Below are 4899 nucleotides of genomic sequence, written 5' to 3'. Positions count from 1 at the left end.
CCTAGGGGGCGGGGTCTGAGCCTGGGGGCGGGGGGAACCGAGCCAGGGGCGGGGTCTGAACCTGGGAGGCGGGGGGACCTGAGCCCGGGGGTGGGGTTTGGGCCCAGAGGGCGGGGTCTGAGCCTGGGGGCGTGGGGAGCCGAGCGGGGGGCGGTCTCAGCCTGCGGGCGAGGTCTGAACCTGGGAGGCGGTGGGGGGGGAGCTGAGCCCAGGGGTGGGGTTTGAGCCCGGGGGGCGGGGTCTGAGCCCGGGGGTTGGTGGGTAGGCCGCGGGATGGGGGCTGAGTTTGAGGGGTTGCGGGGGTTGAGCCGGGGGCGGGGGCTGGGGTTGTGCACGTGGAGTCAGGGTGTTGTTTGGCGCTTAATAGCCCTGGCTTTGGAAGATAACTGGGAGGAGTCCAAGAGGGATCCAGTATCTAGGCCCCAAAGATACTTTCTGAAGCCCCATTTTGTTCTGTTACTCTACTGATGAGCCTCGACCCCGGTGAGCAGTCCCTCCCTGGGAGCTGGAACCGGGCCGGGTTCCCTGGTCTGAACCCTCCAGGCTGCTCAAGAAGGCAGCAGGGTTGAAAACCGCATGCAGGCGCCATCCTGGGGGCCCTCCTTTGGTGCAAAGGTACTCAAAATGATGAACACGGGTTCCCGTGGCCAGAGTGTCATCACTTCATGACATCTGGGCTCCACAGTCCTCTCCTAGATCAGAGACCTCTGCTGCCATCAGTCCCCCCAGGTGTCGTGGGGAGGGGAGGGGAGAGGAGGGCCACCAACCGAAGCCTGAGCCTTGCCTTCCAACCCCCTACTCCTCCCCGTCTGCCATCCTCCCCCTCCTCTTTCCCTTCCCCGTGCCAGCACCCGGAGCCCAGAAAGGTTGGTCCCCCCAGAGACACCCCGAGGGAGCCATCTCAGACACTGCATTTTCCTCTGCTCCCCTCCCCCTGGCTGGATTTCTAGAACTAGGAGCTGATGCTGCAGACTAGGGGAGCTTTGCTCCCAGTGAACTTGAACCCCAGGGGTTTCTAACCCCCAAAGAGACCAGGCCCTAATAGGTGCACCAAGGGGGCAGGTGGCCAACATCAGGACCAAAGACTTCCCTCCTTCACTCCCTTCTCTCTGCACGTGGAGCTCGTGGGCATTTCTCGTGACTCACTCCTGCTGGCTAGCGACATTTCCGCGTGTGCAAGACTAGAACCAGGCGCGCCCCCGCAGATCAGGTGAGAGGTCTGCGAAAAGCACAGGAGTCCTCGAGAGCGAGCGCAGCTGACATTTATTCTACGCTGGTCATGTGTCTGCCCTCTCTCCAGGTGGGGGCGGACCATGAGGATCCCCTTTCACAGAAAGCAGCAGCGGACGTGCACTGCAGGAGAACCCGGCAGGCCTGGCCCCTGGAGGTGGCTGGCAGATGGTAACTTTCATTCTGGAGAAAGCAAGTCTCCAAACTCACCGAGGTCAGCTGGAGAGGCCGGTGGGCCTCAGAGCCCAGACATCTAACCACCCGGCCACCTTGCCCCATCCCCGCGGGGCAGAGAAGGCTCCGGGGCCTCAGATGCCACATAAGGAAGAAGCCCATGTTTGGGGGGAGGTGGGGGGGAGGTGTGCACCGGGATCACGCCAAAGCCAGCCGGCAGAGGCTTCCGGTGTCTTCTTGGCTCTGGAGGAAGGAGGCGATGAGGGGGCGGTGAGGGATTCGGCCTGAACCCCAGGCGCAGACGCAGCAGAGGAACTTGGATCTAATGCTGAATGTCTCTGTGCTCACATTTTGGAAAAATAAATACTGTGTTCACCCAAAGCCCTCACTGTGGCCTTCTCCACCAGGCTCTTCAAGTCTGAGTTGGGGGGGGGGGGGCGCGCTGCGACTCATAAGATGGGTCAGGAAGTCAATCTGGTGGCTCACAACTAGCGTTTTCTTCCTAACGAGTAGAACAGACTGGAACATAACAACACAGAAGATGCCAGATTGTGCAGTTCAGAGCAGGGGCTGTCCCGTGAAGAGACTTTTCTGTCACGCACATGTACACAGAGCACGGGTACATGGGGCGGGGTCATGCTCTGTGACACACTGTGTGAATGTCCTTGCTCTGTCAAGAGCGGCTTCGGGGGCCACAGAGGATGTGACTGAGCCAGCTGCACGTGGCCGGCCAGGCGTTCCCTGGTGTGGACCGATGCCTCGGGAGTCAAACCTGGAGGCACCCTGGGGGCAAGCCCCTGGAAACAGGCAGGACCCCTGGGGAGGGCTCTGGGGTCCCCTGAGGCAGATCTGACTGATTTTAGTCCAAAGTAAGACACGGCACAAGCCCAGCCAATGCTGGGGTGCAGCCGGTCATTCCATTCAGTCTAAACAACGTTCTCCCAGGGCAGTCACGTGCCTGTTTTACACGCGGGGAAACCGAGGCTCAGCGTTGAGAGGCGTGGCAATCAACAGCAGTGGGATTGGAGAGCACCCTCTCAGCTGACCCAGGCCACTCTCGTCTCATCAGAGCTATGGCAAATCTCTGGAAAAGCAGGCTTCCCGAGGATGCCTTGAACCTCACGATGTGTTTTCCGGGAACACAGTAACTAGGGACCCACGCTCTTTATTGTGCCCAAAACACAGAGCAGGGAGACACCTGTGAAACTTGTCTGGAGATGACCCGGAAGGGTGTTGGCCACGTCGGTCCCGCACGCCCCGTGACCACCTGTGACCAGGCAGCGCTAGAGCCTTCTGGATCGAGACTCCCAGATTGAAGGTGAGCTCCGCAAGGCCACAGATAAGAAGCACATCTTTCAAAGAGGACCACACAGGGCCCTGTTTAGAAATAAAGAAGAGAATCTGCGAGCACTTCACAAGGAAGAGAACAGAAATTATTCGGCGTATGGTCAGAAAATCATTGCGGTTTGGTCCAGGGTCTGACCTTTCTTGCTGCTCCCTGCGGTGTCCTTCCTTGCTGTCAAGCTGCCCGCGAGCCCGTCTCTCCCCTGCTCACCGATGGCCCCTTCTTAGCGAGCAGCTGCCGGTTCCTCCGAGGCCCTGCAAAAACAAGATCACGGGGGCAAGGAGGTGGGGAGACGGGTCTCTCAGATGCAGGGGTGCCAGGGTCCGGGCAGGGGTGCACTTCATGGCCTTGAAGTCCCGGGCAAACCCAGGTGGCCTTCCTGCCCCAGGGAGAGGCACTTGTCTAACCCCAGGGCTCTGGGGAGCCTGCAGCCGGCGGGGCGGGGACCCGTTCCAGGGAGTCTCGATGAGAAACCCCAGTATCAGGAAAGCAGCAGCCGTCACCAGCCCACGGGGTAGCCTTGATGGGTGGCAGCTCTTCTCTCTGCCCAAGTGGCCCCGGCCAGCATTTCTGTAGCACCTGGGGAGGCCCTGCTGCCTTCCCACCCGGGAACGGGGTGGGACCCCAAATCTTGGCCGTGGGGCTACATTGCTTCAGCCTCCCCAGCACCCTGCCACTTGCCAACCCTCACGGTCGCCCTGACGGTTTCTGGGAAAGGTCACCCCGTTCCTGTGACAGGTATCTGTGCCCACCCCGGCCTTCGACTTCTGCTAAGGACACGAGGCTTTCGCTGGAAGGAACCTGGGGTCACAGCTGGACCACTGAGTCCTGCTATGCTTTTCAGAGTGAGGCCTCCATGCGGTCTCATCCCTACGCCCTGTGTGTGCAGGACCCTCGCTCTGATCAGGCCTCACATGCCCCAGTGTGAGTCCTGGTACGGTCCTGACAGGAGGGGAAACCGAGGTCTCATCCAGGCCACGGCCGCAAGACAAGGCTCAGACTTGCACTGGGGACCCACTGGTCAGCTCCTACCCCGCCAATGACCAGAGGATCCAGGCCCTTGAGAAAGCACCACACACAGTGTCGGAGAGGAGCACTCAGCACAGACAGGGACAGGAGCAGGTGCACGGACGGTGCAGGAGGGGAGCAGGCACACAGCACACTGCCCGGCTGCCGGAGGGCTGAGGGCACAGGTCGGCTGGCAGAGGGCAAGCAGGGCAGCCAGAGGGGCAGCACGGAGCCAGGAGTCAGTGGCCTCCCCAGGGAGACTGGAAGCCTCTGGAGACGGGAGCAGGGTGGTGCCCACTCAGGGGCCGCAGTGCTGGGCCACCTGGGGCCACTGCTGTCCAGGGAGGGGAGATGTGGGATGTTCCAGGTGGGTCTGTCCTCATGTCCTTAGCGGAACCACGTTTGCACCCTGCACCCTGTGCACCGGGGATCCCTGCCCCGGAAAGACACACATTACAGGGGTGCCGCTCAGGTCCGGATGGCCTCTGAGCCGTGACAGACCACGGACGTGAAACCAGAGCAAACCGGGGAGGCCTTCGTGCAGGAAGACTGGGCCCGCTGGGGTGTGTGTGGCTCCCGGTCGCCCCAGAGCGGGGCCTCACGCCCTCTGAGGCTGATCTTCCAACGTGGCCGAGGCCACCTTACTAGGCCCAGGCTGCCCCTCCTCTGATGCAGGCCGGAGTCCCCGGAGTGTCTGCGGGATGGGACTCCCACCCCGGGACAGCTGCCAGCAGCAGGCCCCGAGTCCTGTCCTGCAGTGAGGGTTTCAGGGCCACACAGATACCATGCTGGGTCAGACACTCCTGGGGCCCCAGGGACACCAAACGGTGGGGATCTTGCTCTACAGGTGGGTCTCTGGAAGCTAGGACAGGCCTGACCGCAGGGCAGGTGCTTTACTCTTTGCTCGGGTCTCCCTTTCCGCTCCTCCCTCCCCCCTCCTCCCTCCCCACCTCCTCCTGCTTCCCCTCTCTCCCCTCCTCCCTCTCCCCTCCTCCATCCTTCCCCCCCTTCCCTCTTCCCCCCTCCTCCCTCCCCTTCCTCCATCTTCCCTCCCCCCTCCTCCCCCTCCTCCCTCCCCACCTCCTCCTGCTTCCGCTCTCTCCCCTCCTCCCTCTCCCCTCCTCCATCCTTCCCCCCTTCCC

General features: G+C 62.1%; 1 long non-coding RNA gene across 1 annotated transcript in view; it reads right to left on the bottom strand.

The window, feature by feature from the left end:
• Positions 1 to 4754, bottom strand: part of LOC121014344 (uncharacterized) — a 21035-nt gene extending 16281 nt beyond the window's left edge. Inside the window, exon 1 of the long non-coding RNA XR_005783169.1 lies at positions 2888 to 4754. This is a non-coding gene — a long non-coding RNA (uncharacterized LOC121014344). The remainder of the gene's footprint in view (positions 1 to 2887) is intronic.
• Positions 4755 to 4899: the final 145 nt, after the last annotated feature.

Source organism: Herpailurus yagouaroundi, unplaced genomic scaffold (genome assembly GCF_014898765.1).
Source record: "Herpailurus yagouaroundi ecotype Mexico unplaced genomic scaffold, PumYag 202, whole genome shotgun sequence".
NCBI classification, from domain to species: Eukaryota; Metazoa; Chordata; class Mammalia; order Carnivora; family Felidae; genus Herpailurus; species Herpailurus yagouaroundi.
Note: the sequence above shows the minus strand (reverse complement) of the source record. Positions and strands in the feature narration are given on the sequence as shown.